General features: G+C 48.8%; 1 protein-coding gene across 1 annotated transcript in view; it reads right to left on the bottom strand.

The window, feature by feature from the left end:
* STK32C (serine/threonine kinase 32C) overlaps positions 1-21,066 on the bottom strand; it is a 91,506-nt gene that overhangs the window by 30,780 nt on the left and 39,660 nt on the right. Inside the window, exon 2 of the mRNA XM_050899074.1 lies at positions 8,829-8,884. The gene's annotated coding sequence lies outside the window, so the exon portion shown is untranslated. The remainder of the gene's footprint in view (positions 1-8,828; positions 8,885-21,066) is intronic.

Below are 21,066 nucleotides of genomic sequence, written 5' to 3'. Positions count from 1 at the left end.
CAGCCTGCAGACCTCAATTGTCAGAGAGCTAGCTTGGGTTAATAACAACAATAACTAAACATACGTTTGCAATAGTCACAAGTAATTGGAAAAACACCTTGTTTTTAAAAGGGCACATGAGAACATGCTGGACATCCCCGTCCATAGGGACTTCACTGCCACTCTCGTTTTGGGTGGCTGGAGACAACTGTGGAACTCTGATAGGGGATTTTGCGGTGGAAAGAGAAAATGCCCCTAAGAAAGCTTGGCTTCGTGCCTCCAGCTTACAGGACTGAGCTGTACCCTCTTGGGAGTTGTTTCTTTTGCCTACACTGTAACAGCACTGCAGCATTTTACTCTTTATAGCAAACAAGAACTTCATAGTCTTTACACAAACATGTCATGTGGAAGATGTAATATGGATTTGCTGTCTCGGCTTCCTCCCACTAATGACCTTTTTTCAAACTGCAGTAGGAAAGCAGAATATATGCCTATTGCTGGGTGACTTCAGGGCTGTGAAAGCCCTGAGAAAGGGTACAGGGCCTGAGGAAGGCTGGGCTGCTTCAGAAGCAGCAGCTTCTTCATCTCCTTTACTATTTTTGGGAATTACCTGATCCACAGATCCTTGCTTTGCAGAGCAGAGCAAGTGAAAAGTAGATTCTTCAAATGGCAATGCGATTACGAGTGCAACGCACCTCCTCTGGCACAAGGCAACCCTGAAGTCTACAAAGGCACCAGCCACAGCTGCCAGCAGGCACGTCCCCAGGCGCGCGGTGGCACGGCCACGCAGCCGGCAGAGCCCGTGGCGGCTGCAGCCTCCCCTCGCTAGCTGCGCCTCTTTGCACCTCTGCTGCCCCAGCCAGAGCGGCGCGTGGAGCTGGGATGTCACCGCAGGGCCATCCAGCCGGCTCCGCCATCGGAGATTGTATAACCCCGCTGCCATGGAAATGAGGGTGGTTTATCTCGCTGCGCTCAGGCAGGCGTGCAAGCTGCGGGTGCGTACACCCGCCCTGCTGCATCGCAGGGCTGCCCCGGACACAGTTGTGCCGCCTTCCCACCCCCCTGTGCCTTACAGACTCGATTAACTACATCCCAATTAAATAGGCTGGTTTGTGCCAGGGAACGGCGTTTGTTGCTGTGGGGAGGCTCTCGCCATATGGATGCATCGCCCGGGGTTACACACTTTTTTGGAGAGGGACGACGCTGGCGCGGAGCAGGCGTCGGTGGGCAGAGGGGTGCACGTGGCCAGCGGTGCAGGGCCACGTCCACCGGGCCCATGAAACCCAGCCGGCCATCGCCGCACCACGCCTCACCAGGACTGCCTGGCTGCCACCTTCTAGTCTGCAGAGGTCGGGTTTAATGTTGCACTTACTTACAAACACAAACATCCTTTTTCATTTTCATTTCATGCTAGCTTTTTTAAAAATTACAAAAACCATTTATATAACATTATATAAAACTTAAAAACATTTTATATTTCATGTTTCCTTTTTTCTTCATTTTGTACAGTTCAGAGGCGGTAGGGGAAGGACAAAACACAGCGGGGGGGTGGGGGGGGAGGCGGAACCAGCTTGGAGGTGGATACCAGAGGCAGGCACTAGTGACGTCCCTGGGGCCAACAACATTAAAGAATGAGAGCGAGGCAAGAATGAGGAAACGGGGGACAGGACCATTCAGCACCCTGTGTTCTTCTCTTTTCCATCACTCACCACCCTTACAATCGCTAGTGACAGTTTATCACGCCGCCAACATATGACACACAAATAGTGCTGGCACATCCCAAGGCATCACCACTAGCGCTGTGACATTTTGAATCAGCGCATCCTATGGGGAAGTCGGGACCGGTGCTCCCGGCGGCAGCAGCCTGCCCCGAGCGCCACGTCCGCACACGGTGCCAGCCCCAGTGGGGGTGGAAGGGGGACGCCACCGTGGCATTACACCCGGACCCGCTCCTCCTGGCAGCCCAGGGCTCTGGTTTTCCCGAAGAGGAGCTCCGCTGCATTATAATGCAGGCTCACGCCAGGAGGGATCCAGTCTGCTGGACTTGCTTACGGCTTCATGAATTAAACATGTGTGTCTGCTTTCCTAAGAAAATGAGGTTATGGGATTATTTTTTTCACACTCACCCCTACTGACTTCTAGGACTGTTAGCCAGTTTCAGCCAGATTTTACAGATGGATGGACGTCTCAAGGGTGTAAAAGTTCCTCTCAGCTTTGTGAAAACCAATCAGACAACACAAAAGACAGAGATCCAGAAGGAGGGAAAGGCTCCATCATTAATTAAACTGTATTATTAGACACGAGGGAATACTCATGAATTCATCACACCAAATCAGGCTTCGCTGCTACGCATGAGTTAGTAGAGACAAGCTTTGTTCTGGCAACAAGGCACTAGATCCTCTCGGTGTTGGTGCACTTGGATAGCAAAAGACGACAAGAGAAAATGACAAAACTTGAGGCACTTTTCCCAACAGCTCCGCAAGCACGAGGTGGAGCACGTCTACAAAGTGTGGGGGAGCAAACCAAATGAAAACATCTTCTGGGTTGTTTTGTAGTGGATAAACGAGAGAGATTGGCTCACACACAAATTTTATTCTTGGTTGTGGATAAGACCTGCAGTGCATTTCTCAACTCCCAACGTGCAGCTAGCACAGCTCGCGTGCTCTGCCTGTCCCCCACAGCCCAGGAAGGGAAGCGTAAGAGGAAGGAGCTGTATGAGCAGGGACGTGTGTTTGTGACTCAAGAGGGAGTGTCACATACTGCACCAGAAAAGCCATCCTTACCCCGTGAAGAGCCTTCAGCAAAATACACAGGAGACTTCCCCTGACACAAGATGCAATGAATCAGTGGACAGACTACAGCGAGCTCAGGGTTAGTGCCTGTTTGAGAGTGTCACATTGAAATGCCGCGATTTGCAACCAGCATCCTGTTTTCCTCCAAGCCTCCTGATGACAAGGAACCAGCTGGTTTCAGGACTCGGGAGGGACAGAGGCCATCTGAGCCGTACAATGAGAAACTGTATGAGTGAGGGGCGAGCCTGGCACACAAAGCGAAGCCATCCCGCTCAACAGCCAGCTACCGGGAGCTGCCGCTCGTGCGTGCCCCTCTGCAGTGGACTGTACCCCTCCCTGCACACTCGTGCAAAGGGACTGCCCAAGAAGGGCGATGCAGCAGCCATGCAGCCCCAGGGCAGACGATGCCGGCCCACCACGGCGCTCTGCTCTGGGGCAAGTCCCCACCCGCGCGTGGAAACCTGCAGGGGTGGCCCAGGGGCCATCAGTGGGTTTTTGGGTGGAGGAGGGTGCTTCCACCCTCCACTCTCTTACGCTGCTTTCCTGTCCACAGCCTCCCGGCTGCTGGTGCGAGTGTCGGTCCCACCTCCCGTCCCACGCTGGCATGACTCATCCACAGGGAATTACAGGGGCTGAAATAAACCCCAGGCAGTTTCTAATGCAAATGTTACTAAGGCACTGGGTATATAATAATAATAACAAAAGTGAGCAGCTTTTACTATAAATCACTGTCTTATGAAGTCTCATCCTTCAGAAACCCCAAGCAGGTCCCCGGCGGGGACGCGCAGTATCATGTCCCAGGCCTCCTTCCAGCTGAAGTCACCGCTCACTCGGTCACTCGAGATCATTCAGCAGCATTTTCTGCTCTGTAATTTTACTGCTGCTGCCCCCACAACCCGATATCTGGACAGTAAGGTAGTGCTGGACCACATCGTGACTTCAGCTTTTCATTCTTTGCCATTCCCTCTCCCGTGGCTTTTACCGATGACACACTTACAGCTTAGCAACACCCAAGAAAGAAAAAAAAATCACTAAATACTACCTAGGACATTGGATCAGAGGGAGGATAACCCTCCGTGTGCCCCGTGCTTTCTCACGCACCCACTTGTGGTCACTGCCAGGCAAGGGATTTGGGCAGATGTGCCCCTCGCAGCCAGGGGAGCCGCTCCTGTGCTGGGCGCTATGGTGAAGCACGTCCTTCACATCACTACTCCTGCAATTGCCTATCTCCTGCCTGGAGGACCTCCTACATCCCGCCCGACACCCTGTGTACCTTTGGGGGCCAAGCAGGACAGTGCCTGAACAGCACCAGTGCAGCAAGCAAGGCCTCTCCCTCCTCCAGGGCTGGGGCCGCCCAGTGAAACCTCACCCAGGCAGGGCTGGGTGGTTAAACACCAGAGGCTCTTGGCACCCCGGGACTCATGGACACCCCTCGCCTGGCTGTCCCCTCTCAGCTAACCACACTGCCCTTTTAAAAAGCAAACACATTTTCACCTCCGGAGCCTCCTGACAACACGGCAGGTCCTCCTGCTGCCCTCCGATGCCAGGGTCGGGGCCATCACCAGTGTGCGAACGAGTGACAGGGTCAATGTCCGGCAGGGACATGCGTCTTGAGACCCTGTCTGCAGCTCTGACAAACCCTTGGCCTCACATGAGCTCCAGCACAGCAAAGGAAAAAACAAGGGCAAAAAATATCCGTGGTATTTTAATATCAAAGGGTTACGTTTCTAGCCTTTCTTTTAGGGGAAAAATCCAACATTTATAAAGCTGGAAAAAAAGACAAAGGATTAAGCTTGTCTTGATATCAAAGAGGGATTCAGTTGAGAATAGACTTTAAGGGAATTTTATTTACGGTGTATCTACTGGGTGGGCATTTATGACCTTTAGAAAATGGACTAAATCTTTTCTATACCCAGCTTCAGGCTGTGTGAATTATTAAAGGAACAAAATCATGAAGCTAAAGGACTTCAGCAAAGCGAACCACGTTGCAAGCGAGCTTGCTTTGGAAGGGTCACTGAGAAGCCGCCCTCAGGGAGCAGGGCCTCCCCAGCACCCTCCCGAGCAGGGAGGGCCGCCCGCGCCCCGGCCCGAGGAGGCGGCCAGCCGCGGAGGCGGACACCTCCGCCCACGGCCGCCGTGCTCCACACCTGCCCCGCCGTGCTGAGGACGGCCGTCCCTCACGGCTGCCTCTCACCCCGTCTCCCTCCGGGGTTCCTGCCCGATGCCCACCCGCAGCCGCGCAGGCCTCCCGCCTCCACGCCGCGGGCACCGGTAGGCCGGGGGATTGCCTGGGTTCCCTGTTCTCCAGGCCCTCACTGCGCAGCCAGGTCCCATTAAAACTTCACAAGTTACTCAAAATAAAGAAGAAAAAGAAAAAGAAGAATGACAGCAACACCCCCCAGGCCCCTACGGGCTGCCTGCACGGGCCCACCTGCCCCGAGACATATTTGTTCTCTCTGGAAAATTTCATTTCACGTTGCTGCTCATTCCAGCCCCCATCCCCTGGTTTAATTTCCAACAGCAGTTAATTTTCCAACAGCCCCTATTTCCAACAGCAGACAAAGACATAGATCCGTGCTGAAGAACTTCAGATATGTTTTTATTTCTTCACAGCAGTGAAGTGAAAATAATGACTTCCCATAACCCTATCCAGTTCCTTATCCTGTGGAAAAGGCGGCGGCGGCTGATTTGAGGGAGAATCGAGAAGGAAGCCCAGGTGGGAGGAGGAATACGGGGGCGAACACTCCCTCGGCTGCCTCCTGGTTCAAATGGACAAAGACTTAAACCAGGAGAGGTCAATTTTTAAGAAGGGAGATGTCAGGATACCTGCAATGCAACCAATGCCTTCTGAGATTTCCAGGTCTCATCATGTCTCATGAAGCATAATGAAACTCGCAGCGTGTTTCCCATTAAAACAGGGGGGTCACAAATTGCATCACATTCTGGAAATCCTCTGCTGGCTATGGCTCCTTGGGTAATGGCAACGGTCGAGCTAAAACCTGAGCAACTGCTGCTGCTTGAGAAAGGAGCCTGTGCTACAGGAGAAACACAACGCTCCTACTAAAATACTGAAAATCAAATAATATTACCTCTAACACGTATGGAAAATATTACACATTTGCTAATTTGAGTAAACATGGACTTGAGCGTGACCTTCATTTGATTAACAGTATCTTAAAGATGATTAAACCCATCTCTAGGAAACAGAAATTGGCTGGGTTTTGTAGATATGCCAGAGCCACAGCTCAGGGGCTCTCCAGTCTCTTCAAAAGTGATTTCTGAGTTCCTTTTTCCTTCATTTGGTACGGTTCCTGTACCACGAACGACACAGTCTGTCCTGAGAGGTGCACAAAACGAGAGTGGACAGCAAATGCCTTGCCCAAAGCTACCCAGCGGGTTGCCGTCTCCTAGGTCCTGTCACTAGGGGATCACACGGCGTCACAGATTTCACAGGTCACGCATTGCACACTGAGGGTCTATAGCCCCATTTTGAGGTAGACGGGACACTGGCTTCTAAATACTTTTCTGAATGTGGGCAGATAGTGCTTAAATCAACCAAAGCAACTAAATTACTCATAAATTTCAAATAACAGTTTTCAGGTACGTAGTTCTACATTTTCTGTAATTAAATGCAAGCTGTAAATGACTTTGTAAATGTAAAAAGCTTTTCTCAGTATCAAAGGAAATTTAGCATATTGACATAATTATCCAGAAAGATGACAGATGAATCATTTCAGCATTTTGTTGAAAGTGTATATACAATTCTGATGCCTGATAGACTGCTACGTGCTAGACTTAACCTTTCTTTAACATAAACAGAAAAGGAAGCAGCCATGAGAAGCAGCTGTCTTCAAAGCCAAAAAGGTCTTGCCCTGGGACAAGAATTTTTTTTTTCTCCTTTTCATGTTCTGAGCAGAATTAATTTTCCAGCACCAAGTGCTGCTGCTCAACAGAATAAAACCTCTTTTCTTCCAAAGTTTACATTTGGAAGTATAAGTCTTCTCATATGAGCTTGAAAAAAATGTTAGCTGCTATTTTTTAGTAAGATTTCGAGTTAGGTTTTGGTCTTTGATGATGAGCAGAAGTCACAAGACCCTGAGAGTTCCCATTCTCGCCAGGAGTGTCTGGGGATACTTTCCTCTGCTGTTTGCCTTATCTTTACAGCGCTACCCTAAGGAAGGACCTGAGCTTGTATTTAATCATTCTCCATCATCTAACATAACCTCAGAAATCTGACAGAGCTCTGCTGCCAGCTTTTGCCTCTTCTTGCTCAAGAGACACGGCTGCAAATATGGGTTACTATTTAAAACCATCCTCTCTCTGACTTGCACACTACTCGGCATTACATTTTCATTAGCCCTGATCCCATGCGGACTTACAACAAAGCCAGGAGGGAATTCATGTGGGTAGATTGTGCCCCGAGCACACCAGAACAGTGTAATAGATACCTCGGTGTTCATTAGTTAACTGAGGCTGCGACGAAACATCTTCGTTAGCAAGCAGTGCTAATGACAGCACTATGACTAATAGTGTCCATTCTCTTGACTGTAAGAAGAGCTGGACTCTACCTCATCGAGACTGCGGCTGGATTTTGTACTGCTGTTTCTCAAGACTGAAGCTACTTAATACATTTTAAGTACTTAAAAAGAGATTTTCATTAATCGGCAAAAATGTGGGCTTTTCTGGCCAAACAGGTCTCAGATCTCCTGAGAAATTTCTACTTTTGCAAAGTTTCCAAGCATCTGCACAAAGTTTCTGATCATTGAATGCAGCAGGTCATGCTGCTCACGTGGCCGTTGCCCAGTGTGACACTGCCTCGTTAGGGCTGTAAGGGGCAGAGTGAAAAAGCAAAGGACAGTACGGTTCATCTCCTGGGCCAGATTCAGATTTTCTTACCCTCATGGTATGAGCTGCCAATCAAAGCAAGATGAACAGAAACCAGCCAAGATGACCAGACCAGAAAGAAACGAGACAGGATACGGCTTTCCTCTGATCGCTTGTCTTCAGTTTATCTTAGCAGCGTGTGGAGACACGGAGGCACTTGCGCTGTCCCCTGAACTGGTCTGCGCTATTTCACAAATTCGATATCGCATGTTTTGCACCATTTCAAAGGCCATTTCCCTGCCCGACCTAAAACCCAGCCCTGGCACAAAGCCCCACACCACACAACCATCACGTGAGAAGATTACGACAACCAAATTCAGCAGTTCTCATGAAGCATCACCAGGGTTATCGCTCCTACAGCTCCTGTCCATCGGGCGCAGACGTCTCGGCTAAACAGAGGGGCACAACTACTGTTGGGGCACAGTAAAATGCAGGTGACAAAATGACTACAGAACAGTACCAATGCAATGAAGTCTCACGTGCATGCAAGGACATACACACGCGCACACACACATACACACCGAACTTCATGCTTGCAGTGCAAACAAATGGCGTAAAACACCATGACAGAAGCAGCAAATAGTTATCTACGCAGGGATTGAGTGAGAGTCAGTGAAAAAGGGAATGAAAAAGGAATAAAACTAGGAAATCAACCAGATTTCCAGAGCTATCCAGCTTTTTGATCATCACCTCCCACCTTCTCCCACATGCTTGGCAAAAAAAAATTGTTAAAAATAAACAACAAAAACTCTTCAGCATAACTCATTTCTGAGTGAGAAAACAGCCCAGGGCTTCAGAGAACCCTCTTGACCACATCGTGCCAGCTCAGTCAATCACCCAGAACAACTTCCAACACCCTGACTTACTGTCCCCCCTCACAACCTATAAACCCTCTCAGGAAACAGAAAACATAATGAATATTTGCCATGAAATGGTCACAGTTGTGCTGGTAAAATACACCTGTTTCACCAAGATGCCAAGAATTAAAGCAATGCCAAATGGCAACAAGGTATTTTCCTGAACACATTTTTCCTGTGTTTACTTAGCAGCCATCATCCGACAATAAAAATAGCCTATTTCAGCACCGTTACTGTTTCAATAAACCGTAAGTACATAACAGCAGGCACCTGATAAAACATACAAGCAAAATCAAGACCGAGCGTTCAAGCCTACCTTGCCAAAGCTTCCCTTCCCAATCGCCCGGAGAATCTGGAAGTGGTCAAAGTTCACTACAAGGTAAAAAAAAAGAATTGAAATTTATAAATGTTTTATTGCAAAGATCTTATATTTAAAAAGAAGATAAGGAGACAACTAAACAGCATTGGCCAAGCTTTTATTAGAAGTCACCGCCTCCCGGGGAAGATGCAGGACAGCAGTTGTTTTTCTTACAACAGTCTCTTTTTACCTGCCTGAAGTAGCTAGCAAACAGGTTGAATTAGGTTACTAAATAAGTGGTTTAGCACAAGTTAAAATACAGCTTCGACCTGTGTCGATACAGGAGGAGTCTCACAGAGACGCCGTAAGCGTGTGAGCAAACTCAGAGCGCGGCAGAGCGGAGAACGCCGGCAAGCTGCACGCCCCGCGCCGCGGACGGCCGCTGCTCTCCACGCGCCTGGCTCCGTACGGCTTGTGCACATTCAACAGCCAGGTGGTCTGGTATTTGTGCTTTCCAAAGGACAACATTTAGAGGACGGGGACTGACTTCCACTCTCCTCGTGTGCAAACCCATCTGTACCAGATCTGTTATTTTTTCCAGAGCCACGGTGAGGAGTAATGACAGGAAAGGACAGTGCAGCTGTAACACTTCAGCTACTGCCTTGATCAGCAACCACTGCTAACAGAACTATTTTTACCAAACCATTGCTGTGATCTAATCTAATATCAGTCTTAGATAAATAAAAAAGATAGGTCTATTTATACCAATAATGAGATAATCCCCGTTGCCATATAGTTGGAGTGCCTCACAGACAAACAAATAAATACTGTCACAAAAGCCAATGTAAAGGACACAGCATTACTCCCATTTCACAAATTGCCTCTTTATACCCCAGTTCCTTAATGTCCTCACAGCTCAGTAAGCTGCACAGCTGCAAACGAAGCCCATGGTGCACGCACACGCTGCACATCAGTGCTGGCTGCTGCACAAGCACATGCTGTAACTTTTGGTCAGCCCCGAAGTGGTCAGGCAGCTGGACTAGATGATCTTTGTAGGTCCCTTCCAACTGAACTATTCTATTCTACTCTAAGCCCAGTGTGCTCTCGAAGTGGCCAGATGTGTGTCAGAGGAGCTCGCTGGTGGACTGAGCTGCACCCTGCTCAGCTCCACTGTCAGCCCTTGACATTTCTACCATGAGACCCTGACCGTGCAAGGGGACCCTCAGCATTTCCCCCCGCAGAAAGCTCTGAAGGTTGGGCGAAGAGGAATGCTTGGCACGGGCTTGGGGATTTGCAGCGTGAATGATGCATGAGATGGTCAGCAGAGAGCACTGAACCCGCGTTTGACTGACAGTGGAGACCAAAATCACACAGGAAGAGTGGGAGCAAAGAATTCACTATAAATATTGAGTCCCACTCCCAGATCTTAAATAAATGCACATCTGTCATCTCTGAGGATGAATCAAAAGCCCACGCATGCCCATGGAGTTCCTATTACCCTTTTGTGCTAGGCTTATATCCAAAATATTGTTATTGTCACTTCTGTGGGACATTTTCTGCAGGAGAACTCGGAAAACTTTGCCAAATGAAATTGAAAACAGAGTCTGGGCCAGCTCCTACCACGTATCTCCCCGCACTCCCAGTCCACTCCGTAAGCGACGCTGAACGGCGGATGCACCGTCTCCTCCCCCTGGATGCTCCAGGAGACTCCATGAAAGACCACGTGCGGAAACCAGTGCTGCCCCGTCCTTCTGACAGCCTCTCGAGCCTCAGCTACACGAGTGGTATGTCATCTCCTCATCGCTCCCCTTCTCCATGGGTGAACAGCTTGCTTTCAGCAGGACTTGATGGGTCTTGGGCTAAGAAGCCATAAGATGCCGGCAAGGACGCAGGTAACACCTGGAGCCAGTGGCCGGCTCATCCGAGATGCTGTAGGAGCTGCAAACTGGTCGCCTGCTCCCTCCCATCTGACAAAACCCAGCCCTGGAAGGAGCAATCTGCAGCCACAGGCAGCATTTTATTGAGGTTTTTCCTACCACGTCTATTAGAGAGACTGTGGTGAGCAATGTGTAACCGCAGCTACATCTTGTTCACAAATATTCTTTCTGAAATCCAAAATGTTAGCACACACAATGCTGAAGCATTTGGGGCAACAGATCCAGTTTTTTTGACATGCAAGCAAATCTATTAATTGAACTTCTGTCACTAAGAAATACTCAAAGAGGAAACCCAGCTATAGCGAGCACTTTTAAAGCACAGCATTTTCTTGGCAATTAAACCACGTGCAAGTGCTCATGATCTGCGATCACTCCAGGAGGGCAGTTTTTGACAATTCTTTATTATAATGTTTGGAATAGTGTGTAAAAAAGCATTGCCACTGAGAAAACAAAACCAAAAGTGTCATTTCCATGTATCCATGACTACAACTGATCTAGGAAGCATGCTCTAGTCAGCACTCAAGAAACAAATCTAGATGTGAATATTCACCAGGCCCTTGAACCTATCAGCAAAGATGTCACTTGTAATAAATTAAATACACAGTTCTGCTGGTTTGAAGTTCAGATGATGTTACATGAACAGGCACTGGCTGTTTATTTCAGTTTCATTATTTTCTTCAGGAATTAGTAAGCAATCCCGTTAAAGAAAAAGCAAATCTCAACATCTGAGGAAGAAAATCATAGTAGCAGCATGTTGCTTTTTGTGCACAACACACTGGATTTCTAAAAATGACAACGTATCACTACAGAATATGTGATTATCCCTAAAATAGAAATCCTGAACCTGCCTGGAACAATTACGTATGCTCCAGAGGCTCCACTTTCTGTGAGCTGACAAGAGAAAGCTGTCTTTCACCCACAACTAGAAGAGCTGATTATTTGGGGGTGACTGGTACGAGCCTGAGTCATAGACGCCAGTGGAGGATTTCATGACACACGCTCCCAGCGAGCGGGAGATGACAGCTGTTGCCGATTCACAGGACCACACTCCCCCACCGCTGTGACTTCAGCGCGGCACAGTTTTGACAGTCACAATCTGTAAGTACAGAAACGGTTTCGGCTTGAGGTTGGACCGGAGGAACCCGCGAGAGGGGGAGAGGGACCTGAAAACCGTCTGCAATGTACAAACGCAAGGGAGCGCGGCACCGCGGCGCAAGGACCCTGACTTGTTGGTCGCGCCGCAACCCAATGCCATCTGCTGCGCTGAAATGCCCCAATGGGTGTTTCGTTAGCTCCTCGTGAAAAAACTACGCTAATTATTCCTATTGACTCCTCTGACAGCTCGTTATCAATGTAGCACCTTCGCAGGTAAGTGGAACTGCTGGACTTTAAGACGCTGGTATTTGCTACGAGAGAGACGTGCCTCTTCCTGACTCTCCCTGGCACCAAGTGACAAACCATGAATCACAAATAAAGATAAATACTGTGACCTGGATTTGCTTAGTTCGGCGTGTTTTTGTTCTCCATCCCCAGGAACGCATGAAAAGCAGGATGGCAGGGTTTCACGTGCCTGTTGGACCTCACCAAACCTCACGCAGCCCAGTCCAGCCCACTTTGCAAGAGAGTGCCAGGTGCTGCACTGACATCTCTATAATTAAGATCTCATTGTAGTCACAAAATGTACTGTGTGATACAGCAGACTGGATGCACAGCTTCTATTTTCCACTGAAATGAAGAGAATGAAGAATATGTCTCTCTGCAAAAATTCTTTATACAGAAGGATGAGTATGCCTCAATGTGAGATGCAAAAAAATGAGGTTTTTGTCTTTACTATGTTAAAATTATGAATGTTTTCATTATTTTTGCTGTTTATTCTGCATTTATTTACAAGATATCTAAAAGTATGGCAAGATAAAACTACCATAAAACTTCAGATACACAGTGGACACCCAGTGATGGCTCAACATCAGGACCTGGTATTAATGTCCAATAGTAGTAAAACAACGGATGCAGTTAGTAAACCCCATATCCAATATCCTCAAATCTGGGGAAAACAGAAAATTAAAAATCACATTTGAAAGATCGAGTCAGCCTTTCACTATTTATCTGCATGTTTGCCAGCTTCATCAATAAAAACAGGGAAGTTTTAACTCCAAGAGTGACTCTCTACAACAATAAAGACCTAAGAAATTCTTTTTTGAGTCTTGTAACAGCAAATTTGTAGGGCTAGTATGGCATGATCAACTTGCTCTTTCTATCAATGTATTTCTATATGTCGGCATAATTAATAGCATTTGTCTACCTATTATATTACTGCAATCTAGCTTTGGAAGAAAGCACCACGGTAATTGATGTAGAAACATTAATACGTGCCCACAGTAACCACAAGTTTGCTGCCACAAAATGCCAAGAGTTTCATCTCACAGAACAGAGAGTTACAGCTTAGACTTAAAAGTCATCGCACACATCGATTCCAGCCAGAAAGGAAAGGCCGCTTCTGCAAACCACGAGGCAGTGGGTGGACAGAGCGGGCAGCCAGCCAGGCCGTGCCGGGGGGCAGACAGCCGGCGGGGAACACGGGGCACGGGGCACTGCAACGGGGGAAAATGGTGGAGAAAGTCAGAGGACGACGAAAAGGAACCGCAGCAGGATTAACAGAGGTCGGGATTAGGAGCAGCTTTTAGAGCGACGGGGAGGGCCTGAGCAAGGGGATCGGGCAGACCAGGGAAGCACTGCAGAGAGCCTGTAAGGGAAGCACAGGCATCGCTGCAAACGGAAACCTCAGGAAACTTCCAGAGAAGCAGTGAGCCTGCTAAAAACAGCGGGGGGGAGAGAGAGGCAGGACAACAGGAGGGACAGGGAGGGCTCGGCATGAAAAGCTTTCAAACTGGAGGATGAACCTGAGTAAATTGGGAAGATCGGGAAGATTGGGGAGATTGAAAGCGAGATTTGTGATTAGAGATGAGGTAAAGCAACCTGGGGGGAAATGCAGAGGTATTTGATGGAGAGAGGGAGCAAAGCGCAATGGGGAACGATATCAGCAGTCCTCCCCAAGCCTGAAACCCTTTGAACACAAGGCATCCATTTTCCTCTAACTGGAAGGCTCCATACGGCGCAAGAAACCACTGCTTTCCTTTCTATCCCTGGAAAAAGCACAAGCAATATGTTCGGTCGCCAACATCTCAGGCTGATCTGTTTTGCCTATTCATATCCACAGAGAAGATTACATGGGTGAGAAAAATAGAAATACAGTATAATATGACTGACAGGAAACTCAAGTCAGCATTAACTACCCAGGAATTCAGGGAGTGCTGGTAATTAATGAAAGAAATTAAAGGTATAATATAAGCCCAATGCTATAAATGAACCTCTTTAGAAACTAAGGATTCAAACATGCTATTAGGAAGCAACTCTGAAGTCGTGTAAAAACAGTAAGTTACTATATGATTAAAAATTAATCTCTGTGACTCCCTGAGGAATCAAATATACCATACAAAGCAACTGCAAAGTCATTTTAGGAAGACTGGGTTATTGACATTGGGTACAAAAATGTTTGCATTGGCCAGAAATCATTCCTAATTAGTGCAAAAATACTGCTTGCATTGGCCAGGAACCCTTCCAAACAAGTGCAAGCTACTACATTCATCTGCTTCTCCATCAACGAGCTCAGGAGGCACAAGAGATCGCAGAGAAAAACACAGCACCTTGTTCCCTTGTGTTCTGTATGCTTTACAAATGCTATTTCTGTTAGAAAAAAACTATGCTCCTTCACAATAACAACCCAGGGAGGCAAACGGGTTATTCATTAACCACCCAGCTGAGCTCTCTGTTGGTGCAGATTAGCGAGCACTAAATGAGTTCACGGTGGTCTTGGCCAAAAGCACAGGAGACAAGAATGTGCTTTACGTACGCAGGCTGATGGGCAAATAAGGCTGTTTACACAGGCCACACAGCTTTCACTGCAATTAGCCTCCCTTAGCTCCGGGGTGGGACGTGCTTTCGGAGGCTGGCTGCAGGAGGGCAGCCCACATGTAACGCTCGCCAGAGCCCCTCTAACCACCCGAAACGAGTAACTGATGCCGGAGGCCAATACCAAAGACGGTTTTGCTTCTCCGTGCTCCCACATGTCCGGCTAGTATTTCTAGAAGGGTACTGCCTCTCAGCAAAACTCTCTGGTAAATGGTCCGTTTTATGGTGGTATCGCTTGTTAAACAGCTTCCAAGCAAATTACAGAGTGGTGGTATTGAAAAAGCAAACGTTACATAGGGATTCACCCCGCTACCCACGTAAACGCTTCAGGCAGAGCACTGGGGCTCGGCCAGCCTCGGAGCCGTCCCCACGTGGGGCAGCACGGGAGCGGGAGGCTCCGGGCTGGCAGCGGCTCGCTCCCTCGTCCCCGGGGGCTTGCTGGGCCCCAGCGGGGTCACTGCTCCCCAGCCCGAGGCCTTCCCACAGCATTCCCAAGCAATCCGCTCGGCAGCGTGGGGAGGCTGCATGCTGAGGTAAAGGTTTCGTTCCTCGGCAGCAAAGCCAAGGCTCATCGTTCATCAGCCCACGGCAGACAGAGCATCTCATGGCTCCCAGGTCTGGGAACCTCGGCCACCGAACGCCAGCAAGGCTGGGGGTGGGCGCCAACAGCCCAGCGCGGGGTCTCTGCGGGAGGTGGCCGTGCGGTTCTGCCGAGGCCAAAGCTCATGGACCACCACGTCCCCCTCCCACAGCCGCTCGGACGAGGGGAGGAGGCGGGTGCCATGCTGGCAGGTGGCAGAGACACCCACCAAAAGCAAACCTTCCTGCACCAGGAGGCTCTGCCTGCAGAAAAGCTCGAGGAGCCACTGCCCGGAATACAAGCAGCCATACTCCACCTTGGACACAAGTTCATCTGTTCCTGTGAACAGCAATTGCAGGCTTTCCAGGGCAGAACCATCACGTTAGATTTGCAGTAGAAAACTTTATATGCAGCTGGAATAAAATATCCTTGGCAAATAATCAAACTCTTCCAGCGCACCGGGTCTAAAGTAGAGCAGAGCTGAAGCCGTTTGATCACAGTATCATCTTATCTGGGCTGAAAGGAATGCTAATTAGAGCACGACCAGGAATGACAGGAACACACCATTTTTATCCCGGTTCCTTGGATCTGTTGTCATACGAACTCGAGACCTGTTTCCTGGGGCAGACCCACATTTCAGAAGCTAACGCTGAGGTGCAGGTTTTGCGCAGGAGGACCCTGCAAGGAAAGGCTGATGTGGCAGAGAAAATAAGTCTGTGCCCTCACAGCAGCAATCCCGGTGCCTCTCCCACCTACCAGGCAAAAAATTCCTCCTGTGAGGAAGAGTGAGGAAGGACTGGTGCTCTTCGAGGGACTCCTCGCTGCCCGGCCTCGGACCGAGGCCCTAGAAGCAGACAGCTGAGAGCTCTGGTAGGTATTGGAGCATTACTGAGAGTCTAGATTAGCTTTGCTGATTATATAGTGAAGGCAAGCCAGGATTGTTCCAATTTTCATATCTTCTCTTAGTATTTTCAACTATGGATAGAAAAAAAAATGAGGAAAAAAGCAACCTTGGGTGGAGGAAGAGTAAAGCTGATATACAAACTCTTCAGGAACGGCATATAAAGTAATTGAGTGCTAAATATGACATTAAATCCATGAGGCCATGATGATCCGAGCACTGCCCCTCTGGACAGGAGCAGCAGGGTGTCCTCAGCCACCTCCCCAGCACCCCCCAACTTCACCCCAGCCCAGTCTCCCGGGCCAGCCTGACTCCCAGCTCCACCTCTCCAGGTACCGGCAGAGAAGGCTTCACGGGCACAGCAAAAGGCCCTGAGCTAATTTTCCATGCCAAATAATTTAAGCTTAGCCTAAAGTCCCTGTGATCACACGCGCCAGTGCTACACAAAGGTAAGCTCTTCTATGACATGCCCCCCGACTTGCCCAGTCTCTGGGGATACGCGGGATGGAGCAAACAGGATTTGCAGGGACAGGACCCCGCTCGGAGGCATCCCACTGGGGCCCCCCACCAGCGCCACTGCACGCCATGGAAATAAACAGAAGGCATGCTGGTGGTGAAAGAGGAAAAACAGGAGGAGGACTGGACTAGACCAGTCCGAGCTGCAGCTCTGCAGCACTTCTTCCTTCATCGCCTCTGCCAGCTCAGGCGCGCGGCTGCCCGGCTGGCTTTACAGGATAATCACCACTTCTCCCGCCGCAGCACTAGTAATTATTTTTCTTCATCTCTCTCTGCTCTTTATCCCAGAATAGAACAAGAGGATCAAGAAGGTCATTTGAGCCATTTAATTCTGGGACAGTTCCATCATAATTACAAAGTTTGATTTTTCCAGTGGCACGGGGGAAAAAAGAGGGAACCAAACCTCCCCCCAGTCACCTCCTTGCTTCTCAAGGCCAGATCCCCTCTGGACCGCCCGCCGCCAGCCTTCCTCCTGAGCCCAGGCTAGCTGCCAAGCTGGGCTTACCCAGTGGGCTTTCAATGCCAGGAGCTGGGGACATCCACTCAGTTGGTAAAAATCAAGGACAGAGCGCTTTTCGGTTGTAGTCCAGATCAGAGCAAGATCACGCCTTCAGAACGGTGCAGCCACTGCCATGCTCGCTCGCATTAACTGATGGGCTTTATATTTTCAACATAAAATGCTTGCAGAAAAGGCTTCTATAGAAGTGTGTATATACATATAAATACACACACCCCACATACACATGTGTGGACGTGAAAGGACTGATCAGGCAGTAGACAGAAAGACTCCTCACAGTTCATCTTTCCCCTTTCTTCTGTTTAACTGAGAACGGAGCGTGAGCTCGCCACTGAACACAGGCAGGGCCACGTCTAGGGGCACAAGCGACCTGCAAAATAAGCCGGTGCTGGAGGAGGAGATGCTGCTCTGAAGGAAACCCAGGGCTCTGCAGCAGCACACGCCACGCACAGCACTGGGGGGTGAGCGATGCCAACGGACCGTGCCGCAGGCAGCCCCACGCTTCGTCCCTGAGGAGCGCCCACGGACCACGCTCTCCTTCCCCACACCACCGTCCCAGCACCAGGCCAAGGGCTTCCACGCATGGTGCACCGGGGAGAGGAGGAGACGGCAGAGCCCAGGTTCAAGCCACCAGAAGGAAAGTGGGGCTGGCCGGCAAGTGTGGCCGAGGTGTGGGTGGCCCCAGGGACAGCCGAGGTGCCAGCGGCACAGGCAGAAAGCCCAGGTAAGGCATCCTGCTTTTCAGTGTCAGTCCTCTTCTCGAGGAATCCAAAACCAGACAACCAGTTTCTAATGGGCCAAGCAGGTAAACATATTAGCCAGATGGCAAAAATTACCAGTAAAATGTACTACGACGTTCCTTCCTTGAAGGCATGGCATTTTGCATTAGAAAATAAATCTAATTAAATACCAAATTCAGCTTTCATCTTTTATCAAGCTGACAGATTGGATGTGTACTCTAGCCTCTAGCTGTTTTGCTGCTTTTTTCCCCCCACTTCTACAGCTTAGAAAATTTTATTTCAAGTAACTAAAATTGATTTACCAAAAAAAAATAACATCTTTATAGCACATGTTTATAGTAGCATAACATTAGCAATGAACATCTGCTAAATGTTACTTAATGTTTTTGCAACATACATTACATATGATAAATGGATGACGTTAGGTGCCGTATAAAATATTGAGGTTGTATTGTGTTCAGAGCTAGGCTGCGACTGCTAAAAACCCTGAAGTGAACAGAAAGCACCTTAGTAAAGCTAAACAGTTTTAGACAAATTTATTCCAACAAAAATTGTAAAGCTGGCTGTGCCAAAACATTGAATTCATTTCCTCCGTTTAATTTCATTTTTTCACAGTGCGTAGGGAGGTGGGAAAGTCTCTCTTCTTCTGGAATGTTTTCAAAACTGACCTTGACAGTACTTTTCTGTACCATCAGACCTCCTTTGCATCTTAATTTTAAAAGGTAAAAAGAATAAATAGTTACACAAAATGAAATGTTTGACCCAAAATGAAGTTTTCATTTCTCCTCTGAAAAAATCTGAATTTCAGGTAAAATACCCAAAACAGGTATTTTTCACAACTTCTCCGAAACGCTGCTGAAGCTCCAGCCCCGCTGCCTCCACTCCTCGCACAGCTCCGCGCACCGACCGCCCGAGAGCTGGAACCCTCGGCCCCGCTCAGCGCGGCACGCCGGCCTGCAACCCCTCCGAGTGCCAGAGCACCCAGCCTCAGCGACCGCCCGTGCGAAGCGGATCTGCCGTCAGTCGCCGGGACACAACCCACCCCAAACCACAGCCACCTCCGCCAGGCGGCCTGGCGGTTTCTCCTTCGGTACTTCAGACTGGACGACGACTCCTTCTCAGCACTTCTCCAACCCTGCTTACAACGAAGGCGTATTTGATGCGTGCTTTACTGGGTCTATCAGCAAAGCGAGCCATGCCAGAGCCCTCGCAGCGCTGCAGAGGCAACGCTTTGCTTTTCACTACGGCTCAGAGACAGCCTTCTGTCGAAACTGGTTTTGATAGAACACACTCTCAGAAAAAAAAAAAAAATCTTAAAAAATGTTTCAAGTTTTCTCGAAAACTAGGCTGAAAACAAAGTTTGGGGCATCTTTGCCATTTCCATTTCAAACTGAAAGCTGATGATCTATTTTGCTCAGCACAACAGAAAAGTTAGGGGTTTGTGAGCCTCAGTTCACTTCCATCCACGGGAAGAACGTTAATGTTTTATGTACGTACCATATGTTTTGGCTCTGCAGTGGTAAGGTTTGCTGAGCAATGCCAGTTTAAATACAATTAAGGAATTCTCATAGGAGGATGCAGAAACCTTTAGTAATCAGAAATAAAATCCAGTCAGTAAAGAAATACACTCTTTCCAGGAAGAAACTTATTACTGCTATAGTAAGCCAGCTCCAATCCTCCAAGTTTTATGAGAAGGCAGCTACTAACTTCAGATGAACCAGAAGTCAACGAGGGACTCTTGTGATGAAGCAGATGATAGCACGAGGAAGAAGAAAAGAAGGAAATATTTTAAAAGTTTGTAATAAAATCGGGGATGTAGAAGTTCAAGATCTCCAAAATTAAATTAAAAGATGTATGAAAGAGATGGATCTTTTAAAAGTCTAAGAAAGTAATTTAATTAGGAATTCCTTTGATGCAGGATTTTTTTACCCCTTTATGGGGTTGCGTGCCTAGCCTCATGGGACCCCAGTTCATCATTTCATGTCCTTAAACATAACTCCAGATAAATGCTTTTTACGCAGCCAGCAAGAGAGTTTTTATGTTACCGCAGCCTGTTCAGAGAAATCCTGTCACCTTAGTCCGGCAGCCACGCCAGCCGCCCATCTTAAATTTTATACCAGCGTGCCAGGATGCTGCTGCCCGGGACACCATCTCTCTGCTCTCAGACTGGCCGCCACCAACAGAAAATTAAACCCCCGGGGGCTGGGGCCGCGAGCCGGGGCTCCCCGCTGCCGGGAGCGCTGCTGGCCGCAGCAGGCATGCACCCGGGGCGAGGGCAGCCCCCAGAGCCTGGCCGCAGCGCTCCGTACAAAGCATCGCACGCGCGGCAATTTACCTGAACTTCTCTCTCGGGTACAGAGTCCTCGTTACGATTATTAGAGAAAGGAAACTAAGAATCAAAAATACACTAATCCAAGTTTTGTTATGCAAGGACATCTTTGTATTTTAATATTAGCCATAACACCAGGAACACGTGACACGTGGAAATGAAAAATGCCCAAGTCCTCAGCCTTGTCCCTCCCCGAAAGGGACGGGGTGCTGAGCCAGGCAGAGGAGGGCCGGCTCTCCGCAGGAGGCAGCAGCGGTGCAGCGGGGCTGGCCATGCTCCACAGAACCTGTTACCCGCTGCAGATGTTGAAACAGCACAGTGGCTTGCTGCTTCATTACAACCTTCCTCATCGGAGCTGCCACTTCATAAAAAATGGATATTGCAGCATTCCTCAGCCTCCATGCTTGTGAAGAAAACCTGCACTGCACCCTCGAGCTGTATCTGAACTGTAAAATATTTAAGCCCATCCAGCGATGCTTGATGAATTCCGAAGACATGGGCATGCCAGTAGGGTTTGCAGCTGAGCTTATGCAAAACCATACTCAAGTGGAAGGAGGATGTGTCTTAAGACCTGCCAGAGAGCAGGCGCTTCTGTGATTTCTGTCCTGAGCACACCACCGATGCCTGTCTCCTGCTGACACGCGAGAGGTCCTGCCAACCAGGAGGATCACAGAACCAGTTGTTCTTACGGCAGCCTCTTCGACAGCAACGTTCTTGTTTTGGTTTTTTTGCTGAGCAGCAACTCCAGCATGACTTGGGATGGATAA

This window comes from Gymnogyps californianus, chromosome 6, assembly GCF_018139145.2.
Source record: "Gymnogyps californianus isolate 813 chromosome 6, ASM1813914v2, whole genome shotgun sequence".
In the NCBI taxonomy this organism is placed as follows: domain Eukaryota; kingdom Metazoa; phylum Chordata; class Aves; order Accipitriformes; family Cathartidae; genus Gymnogyps; species Gymnogyps californianus.
The sequence above is the reverse complement of the archived record's forward strand: the minus strand, read 5'-3'. Positions and strand labels throughout refer to the sequence as shown.